Consider the following 9,962-nt stretch of genomic DNA (forward strand, 5'->3'; position numbering starts at 1 on the left):
GCCAAAGTTCACCTACCAACACACTGCCAAGACAACGCAGGAGTGGCTTTGGGACAAGTTTCTGAATGTCCTTGAGTGGCCCAGCTAGAGCACGGACTTGATCAAACCTCTCTGGAGAGACCGGAAAATAGCTGTGCAGCGACGCTCCCCATCCAACCTGACAGATCTTGAGAGGATCTGCAAAGAAGAATGGAAGAAACTCCCCAAATATAGGTGTGCCAAGACTCTAGGCTGTAATCGCTGCTGAATACTTATGTAAATGTATATATTTTTTTTTAATCAGTAAGGAAAAAATCAATTTCATACATTTTAGAATAAGGCTGTAACGTAACAAAATGTGGAAAACGTAAAGGGGTCTGAATACTTTCCGAATGCACTGTGTTTGCATATGTTTTGGTCTTGTGATGGTTGGCTGAATTCTGCCAAAGAGTATGTTCTTATATCTCAGCATGTCTAAAGATTCTCCCTTCTCTCCGTTTTTATTTGCTTGGAGTATCACTAGATTTGTTTTGAGATTAAAGGTATTATGTGCAACTTTCATTAAGGTCTGGATGCCTGATATGGAATACTATACGACAAAAGGAGTCTTTATTGAAAACATGCCACGCCAGGGGATGTACCTGTATTTAGGCAACCCCTAGCTGCTGAGTCTTGGCCCTGGGGGTCTGCTGTACTGTTGTCACTCTGGCCTAACACACCTGAAACCAATAATCAATGTTCCACTAAGATCCTACAGCTGAGTGGGGTGTGTTGGGTTGTGTGCACTACAGGGCCGTGGACCCCTAGGGGTAGGACGAGGTGACCCGTCTATATTGTGAGTAAGTAAAAAGAGCTCTACAGTACTATTAGGCCTATAATATGAAGGGTGACCTTTCTGTGTGTTCATTTGTAGGTGTATCGGTGTTTTCATTCAACTTTTGTTTTCCAAAACCTTTCCTTGAAGATAAAAAAAAAAGATTGGAAGGAAGTTTTGTTGGGGAGAGAGTTGACTTATTGACTAGACTGATGGGGGGGGGGGGGGGGGGGGGGGCAAACTTGTATGGCATCTGTAACAGCACACTAAGACAGTCGTAAAGAGGGCACGACAATGCCTCTTCCCCTCAGGAGACTGAAAAGATTTGGCAATGGTCCTCAGATCCTCAAAAGGTTCTACAGCTGCACCATCGAAAGCATCCTGACTGGTTGCATCACTGCCTGGTATGGCAACTGCTCGGCCTCTGACCGCAAGGCACTACAGAGGGTAGTGCGTACGGCCCAGTACATCACTGGGACCAAGCTTCCTGCCATCCAGGACCTCTATACCAGGCAGTGTCAGAGGAAGGCCCTAAAAATTGTCAAAGACTCCAGCCACCCGAGTCATAGACTGTTCTCACTGCTGCCGCATGGCAAGCGGTACCGGAGCGCCAAGTCTAGGTCCAAAAGGCTTCTTAACAGCTTCTACCCCCAAGCCATAAGTCTCCTGAAGAGCTAATCAAAGGGCCACCCAGACCCCTCTTTTACGCTGCTGCTACTCTGTTTATTATCAATGCATGGTCACTTTAACTCTACATGTACATATTATCGCATCTAACCGGTACCCCTCGCACATTGACTCTGTACTATTACCCCCTGTATATAGCCTCGCTATTGTTATTTTACTGCTGCTGTTTAATTGTTACTTTTATTTTCAATGTTTTACTCATTTTGTTGATAAGCATTGTTGGTTAAGGGCTTGTAAGTAAGCATTTCACTGTAAGGTCTACCTGTTGTATTGGGCGCATGTGACAAATAAAACTTGATTTGAAATACGAATAAAATTGTTAAATTACGAGCCTAGTTGGTTTAGCCACAGAAAAAGAGAGCAACCGTTCCGCTAGCCATGATTGGCTGAGATAATGAGCAGGCTGGACATACCGAGAGATGAGTTAGGATTGGTCTGCCATGTAGGATGCTTCTGTCTATAATATGAGCTGGTCAGTATGTGTAGGTAATCCTTTCTAACGTGGCTTTTTTGAAAGATATCACGTAGTAGAACTGCATAAGTGTTGCTCTCCACTTTCTGTAGGACCGAGTTGTGAAATCAGTGGAATTAGAGTATGATAGCTAAGGAGATGGAGAAAAATCTGCTGTTTCATTGCAAATGTACAGACGGAGTCAAAAAGAGAACACACAGAAGGCTGTTGTATAAACACCCGTCTCCAGAATACATCTTCAAATTAAGAGCAACCATGGCATCTGTGACAGAGGGAGAAGCATCCATCCAGGTAAGAGAGTCTAGCTAGCTACATTTTCAGATATTACATATTTCTAATTTGTAAGTAATTTTCATTCAAGTTAAAGTGTACTGTTAAAATCAAATCAAATCAAATTTTATTAGTCACATACACATGGTTAGCAGATGTTAATGCGAGTGTAGCGAAATGCTTGTGCTTCTAGTTCGCGACAATGCAGTAAAAACCAACAAGTAATCTAACCTAACATTCACACTACTACCTTACACACACACACACGTGTAAAGGGATAAAGAATATGTACATAAAGATATATGAATGAGTGGTGGTACAGAACGGCATGGCAGATGCAGTAGATGGTATAGAGTACGGTATATCATATGAGATGAGTACTGTAGGGTATGTAAACATAAAGTGGCATAGTTTAAAGTGGCTAGTGTACATGTATTATATAAAGATGGCAGATGCAGTAGATGATATAGAGTACAGTATATACATATGAGATGGTAATGTAGGGTATGTAAACATTATATTAAGTGGCATTGTTTAAAGTGGCTAGTGGTACATTTTTACATAATTTCATCAATTCATTTTTAAAGTGGCTGGAGTTGAGTCAGTATGTTGGCAGCGGCCGCTAAATGTTAGTGGTGGCTGTTTAACAGTCTGATGGCCTTAGAATAGAAGCTGTTTTTCAGTCTCTCGGTCCCTGCTTTGATGCACCTGTACTGACTCGCTCTTCTGGATGATAGCGGGGTGAACAGGCAGGTGTTGGGTGGTTGTTGTCTTACGATCTTTTATGGCCTTCCTTGACATCGGGTGGTGTAGGTGTCCTGGAGGGCAGTGTAGTTTGCCCTGGTGATGCGTTCTGCAGACCTCACTACCCTCTGGAGAGCCTTACGGTTGTGGGCGGAGAGTTGCCGTACCAGGCGGTGATAACGCCGACAGGATGCTCTCGATTGTGCATCTGTAGAAGTTTGTGAGTGCTTTGGTGACAAGCCGAATTTCTTCAGCCTCCTGAGGTTGAGGAGGCGCTGCTGCGCCTTCTCTCACAACGCTGTCTGTGTGGGTGGACCAATTCAGTTTGTCCGTGATGTGTACACCGAGGAACTTAAAACTTTCACCTTCTCACTACTGACCGTCGATGTGGATAGGGGGGTGCTCCCTCTGCTGTTTCCTGAAGTCCACAATCATCTCCTTTGTTTTTTGTTGACGTTGAGTGTGAGGTTATTTTCCTGACACACACTCCGAGGGCCCTCACCTCCTCCTGTAGGCCGTCTCGTCGTTGTTGTAATCCCTTCTTGCCTTAGGAAACACTGGGCCCCAAGCGAGTTTTTCGGTTTGACTGGGAGATCAGCGCGGGTGTCGTACCGATTGTCTAGCTCCTCATGCTCTCACGCCACGTCACAAAACCTCTACAAATCAGCTAAACTGGGGGGGTCGGCAGCGTAGAGAGAAGATCCAGTAACCCCAGTTTAGAACAAGGTGGTGGCAACGGCTTGGGTGTTTGCAGCACGGCACGCGAGACGGGCCTAGCAGCGGAGAGGAGGTGGTCACTCGTAGGGAGAGTTTGGTGGAGGTGTAACATGAGGATAAGTGAATTGTCTCATACACACACAACTTCGCTAGAGACGGATCAACAACTAAGGAGCTGATATGATCGACTCTCGGGGAAGAATCTCGAATGGATGCACAGATATGGATTGATGGAGTGACTGGGGAGGACGCTGCATAGGGGCCCTCACCGCTGTTTTCGCTAAGGTGATATAGATCACGCAGCAGAGGACTGAGTGTGAGGTAGGAGGGGCTGCGACAGGGGCTATCGATTGATAGGTTGTGGTGGTCCGCGCTTCAGGTGCGGTATATAGGTATTGGCGCACGTCACGCTCGGGTGTGGATGTGATGATTGTTTTACCCTATTGGGGCGGTAACGAATTGAGTGTGTTTTTATACCCGCGGATGTCCAGAGCTAGTTGGGCGGCCCGTGGATTAGGTGATCGGTCGAAGACTCTAGTTGACCATGGTGGCAGAGGTCTCAGATGACCCTCCAGGGTTCTCTCGGAGGCACACTTGGAGGCACGGAGTTTTTCTAGTTGAGCGAGTATCTGATGGGTATAGAAGTGACTGATAGCGTTGGTAATCTGATGTCAGACATGTGGGGTCAGCGTATAAGTCCTCTTGTCCAGAGGGCGTTTAAGGCGTCAGTGTGTCAGTTGGTGGTTAGCGCATTTGAGGCTTTCTTTCGGTACCGTGGGGACAGATCATATAGGGTCGGATATAGAGGTCGGAACACTCTTGGTTGATAGGGCATTGTGGTGTGGGTACACAGGGCATGTAGAGCTGTTGGGATAAGGTGAAGTGAATTGGGATCTTTGCTTGAAGTCTATTCGCTTCTCGTAAAAAGCACCTTCATGATGACGGGAAGTGAGTGCTACGGGCGGTAGTCGGTTAGCTCAGTTACCTTAGCTTTCTTGGGACAGGACAATGGTCGGCCTCTTGAAGCATGTGGGAACAGCAGACTGATAGGATTGTTGAATATGTCTAAAAACACCCAGCCAGCTGGTCCTGCCGCATTGCTCTGAGACGCGGCTGCGGAATGCCGTCTGGGCCTGCAGCCTTTGCGAGGGTTAACACGTTGGTAAATGTTTTTACCTCACCTCGGCTGCAGTGAAGGAGAGCCCGGCAAGGTTTTGGTAGGGGCCGTGTCAGTGGCCACTGTTATTTGTCCTCAAAGCGGGCATATAAAGTTGTTTAGCCGTGGGAGCCAGACATCTGTCCGCGACGGGGCTGGTTTTCTTTGTTTTAATTCCGTGATTGACTGTAGACCCTGCCACATACCTCTTGTGTCTGAGCTGTTGAATTGCGACTCGATTTTGTCTTCTGTACTGGACTTAGCCTGTTGATTGCCTTGGGAGAGAATAGCTACACTGTTTTATTCGGTCATCGCTTCCGTCACTTGCCCTGGTTAAAAGCAGTGGTTCGCTGCTTTCAGTTTCACACGCGAATGCTGCCTGTCAATCACGGTTTCTGGTTTGGGAATGGTTTTTATCGTTGCTGTGGGTACGACATCGTCAATGCACTTCTAATGAACTCGCTCACGAATCAGCATATTCGTCAATATTGTTGTTGGACGCGATGCGGAACATATTCCAATCCGCCCGGTATCGAAGCAGTCTTGAAGCGTGGATTCAGATTGGTCGGACCAGCGTTGAACAGCCTGAGCGCGGGAGCTTGTTGTTTGAGTTCTGTTTGTAGGGCTGGAATCACAAAATGGAGTTGTGTCAGCTTCCGAAAGGGGGGCGGGGGTGAAGGCCTTATATGCCGTCGGGAATTAGTATAACAAATGATTAGGGTTTTTCCAGCTGGTAGCAAATGTAGCTGATTAGATTTGGGAGTTTTTGTTTTAGATTAGCCCTTTAAAATCCAGCTAACGATAAATGCAAGCCTAGGGTGTGTGTTTCCAAGTTACAAGAGTCTCTGAAAAGTTTGTTCAGGGCATTCGATGTGTCTGCTTGGGGGGGAATATATACGGCTGTGTTATGATTGAAGAATTCCTTGGTAGATAATGGCGGTCGACAATTTGATTTGTGAGGAGTTCTAGTCAGGTGAACAGAATGATTGAGTTCCTGTGTTGTTGTGTATGATGATCACACCGACTTCTTCGTTAATCATAAGGCATACCCCCCGCCCCTCTTCTTACCGGAAAGATGTTTGTTTCTGTCGGCGCGATGCATGAAGAAACCAGCTGGCTGCACCGACTCCGTTAGCGTCCCTTGAGTTAGCCATGTTTCCGTGAAGCAGAGCACGTTGCAATCCCTGATGTCTCTGTTAGCTAGCTAGCTAAGGTTACGTGTATGATCAGTGTAGTAATATTCGTATCTCAGAGCCATTTGCATTGCTAGTTATAGCCTAATGTTAGCTAGCTAACATTGAACCTGGTTGGTTAGCTACCTACAGATTCATGCAGGGTAGTAACATTATGAGTTAGACATGTAGCTACCTAGCTAAATAATTAAACAAAAGACTCCACTATGAAAGTAACATTTAAAATATAATGTTTGATGTCACTGCGACAACTGTCGATAGACGTAGCTGGTAAATTCTCTCTGGCCATCTACACCGATTTCAGAGCACTCGTCTGTGTGTCAGAGCGCAGAATAACTGACAAATTTACTAATGCTCAACACCCGTTGAATATGGCCGGTGTCAGTAAACGTTGCAAAAAAACTTTATTAAAAGTGTTGCCAGCAGCACACTTACAGTCACCAACGCTCTGGAAAACAGCCTAACCAGCTCTGCAGGGGGGAGTAAAATGGTCAGAGTGAGCTGTTCTCTCATTTGTGTCTGGATGTAGCTAGCAAGTCAGCCAGCATTAGCCAGTTAGCTTGGTGCTTGACTGCTGTTAGGACAGAACGCTCGGATCAACCCTACTTTTCTGCCAGAGCGTACAGTGTGCGCTCTGAAGCCTCAGAGAGCGAAACGCTCTGAATTTACGAATGGCCAATCTGACCACGCTCTGAGTTTATAAACGCCCAGAGCACACTCTGGCATTCCAGATTCAATTTACAAACACACCCGTAGTATGAGCCAGCCTTTATGCTTGAAATCTTTGGTTGTTTAGTACATAACCTCACATGTGACTCCTTAAAGAGATCGGTGGGGCTAAAGCTTAAAAGGGTGTGAACGATGCTGAATGCGTATAGACAAAGAGCGCTCCAGTAGGTACCAAAACATTCAAGGGCCATTTTCTCAAAAGTAAGGTTATGTCACACCAGCCTTCGCTTTGGCTCCGCCCCCTGTCCAACCCAGGCGTCGCTAGACTTCTAGCTGCTGCCGAACCTGCTGCTGGCAACCGCCCTTCACTCATCAACCCCAGACTTGTCTCGTCATTATTACACATACCTGGTTCCAATCCCCACTCACTGTGTGATAGAGAGATAGAGAGCGCTATATATACACACAGTGACAGAGGGAGTGTGTGTGTGTATGTGTTACTTGTTTTCCTGAGAGGAATCGCTCCTACAATTCCTAAGTACTTTATTATTTTGCACCTTGGGTTTCATCCCGCTTTTATTTATGGCGAGTTAATAAATTCAGTAGTTCTAACCTGCGACTGCCTCCTCCTCTCTGCACTTGTGACAGGTTACAAGTTTATCAACTTTCAAAGCAGAATTGCTTTCCCATTTTCCTCAACTGTGGTGTGTGATACATTTTCAAGCTGAGTCTCTACTTTCATCCAATGTAAAAAACACAATTTCAAATTTTGCTACATAAGACCGAATCGAGCAGGTCGGTCACATTTGTTAGGGTATTGGTTAAAGGTACAACACAATTTTGATTATCATGGATCTAGTTCAGTCAAAATGTATTTGCCACATGCGCCGAATAGAACAGGAATTACAATGAAATGCTTACTACAGGCCCTTAACCAACAATGCAGTTATAAGAGGAAAATAAATAAAAGTAACAAATAATTAAAGAGCAAGAGTTATCAATCACTTAAACATATTTAATAATCTCTTACCTAGCTTGATGACTGTGGCCATTTTTGCTTACTTTTTGTTCTAAAAAGGCTATGGGTTATATTAAAATTGTGTAGAAATGCGCTTTAGATGCCCCCAAAAATGTGAGGACCCCCACACCCCCTGCCAAGTTATGTCCCCCTCTGCAAATAGCACTGCTGGGTGATTTAAAAAGTCATAGTCAATCAATAATATAATTATACTCTTAGCAATTTTTTATTGTTTTACAATATTTAGAATCTAGGAGAATAGAAAGGTTCAGAACTTGTGAAACATCACAGCACAGTTGAAAAATATATGGCAAATAGAAATCAGCATTTAACACCATAGTACCCTCCAAACTCGTCATCAAGCTCGAGACCCTGGGTCTCGACCCCGCCCTGTGCAACTGGGTCCTGGACTTCCTGACGGGCCGCCCCCAGGTGGTGAGGGTAGGTAACAACATCTCCACCCCGCTGATCTTCAACACTGGGGCCCCACAAGGGTGCGTTCTGAGCCCTCTCCTGTACTCCCTGTTCACCCACGACTGCGTGGCCATGCACGCCTCCAGGGTTGAGTGGAGCTGTAAGGATGGACTAAAAAACAAACAAAAGATAACTATTAGTAAAATATACTGCTCAAGAATAAGCGAACACATCAAAACCATGAAATAACCACATATGGAATAATTGTGAGTAACCAATTTTTTTAAATATTTTATGTTTTGAGATTCTTCAAAGTAGCCACCCTTTCTCCCCCACACTAAAACCAAAGTTGCACCACTATTATGTATATACACTGCTCAAAAAAATAAAGGGAACACTTAAACAACACAATGTAACTCCAAGTCAATCACACTTCTGTGAAATCAAACTGTCCACTTAGAAGCAACACTTGATTGCAATAACATGTCACATGTGTTGTGCAAATGGAATAGACAAAAGGTGGAAATTATAGGCAATTAGAAGACACCCCCAATAAAGGAGTTGATTCTGCAGTGGTGACACAGACCACTTCTCAGTTCCTATGCTTCCTGGCTTGATGTTTTGGTCACTTTTGAATGCCTGGCGGTGCTCTCACTCTAGTGTAGCATGAGACGAGTCTACAACCCACACAAGTGGCTCAGGTATGTGCAGCTCATCAAGATGGCACATCAATGCGAGCTGCTGGCAAGAAGGTTTGCTGTGTCTGTCAGCGGTGTCCAGAGCATGGAGGCGCTACCAGAGGACAGGCCAGTACATCAGGAGATGTGAGGAGGCCGTAGGAGGCAACACCCAGCACAGGACCGCTACCTCGCCTTTGTGCCAAGCCGAGAGCACTGCCAGACCTGCAAAATTACCTCCAGCACCACAAATGTCATATGTGTCGCATATGGTCTCACAAGGGTCTGAGGATCTCATCTCGTACCTAATAGCAGTCAGGCTACCTCGCAAGCACATGGAGGGCTGTGCTGCCCCACAAAGAAATGCCACCCCACCACCATGACTGACCCACCGCCAAACCGGTCATGCTGGAGGATTGGTTGCAGGCAGCAGAACGTTCTCCATTGCGTCTCCAGACTCTTGTCACGTCTGTCACATGTGCTCATGTGCTCAGTGTGAACCTGCTCTCATTCTGTGAATAGCACAGGGCGCCAAAGGCGAATTTGCCAATATGGTGTTCTCTGGAAAATGCCAAACGCCCTGCACGGTGTGGCCATAAGCACAACCCCCACCTGTGACGTCGGCCCTCATACCACCCTCATGGAGTCTGTTTCTGACCAGTTTTTGAGCAGACACATGCACCATTTGTGGCCTGGGAGTCATTTGCAGGGCTCGGCAGTGCTCCCCTTGCACAAAGGCGGAGGTAGCGGTCCTGCTGCTGGGTTGTTTTGCCCTCCTACGGCCTCCTCCACCGTCTCCTGATGTACTGGCCTGTCTCCTGTAGCGCCTCCATGCTGGACACTACGCTGACAGACACAGCAAACCTTCTTGCCACAGCTCGCATGATGTCCATCCTGGATGAGCTGCACTACCTGAGCCACTTGTGTGGTTTGTAGGACTCCGTCTCATGCTACCACTAGAGTGAGAGCCACGCCAGCATTCAAAAGTGACCAAAACAGTCAGCCAGGAAGCATAGGAACTGAGAAGTGGTCTGTGGTCACCACCTGCAGAACACCCTTTATTGGGGTGTCTTGCTAATTGCCTATAATTCCACCTTTTGTCTATTCCATTTGCACAACAGCATGTGACAATGTATTGTCAAATCAGGGTTG

The sequence above is a fragment of the Salvelinus sp. IW2-2015 genome, unplaced genomic scaffold, assembly GCF_002910315.2.
Source record: "Salvelinus sp. IW2-2015 unplaced genomic scaffold, ASM291031v2 Un_scaffold4901, whole genome shotgun sequence".
In the NCBI taxonomy this organism is placed as follows: domain Eukaryota; kingdom Metazoa; phylum Chordata; class Actinopteri; order Salmoniformes; family Salmonidae; genus Salvelinus; species Salvelinus sp. IW2-2015.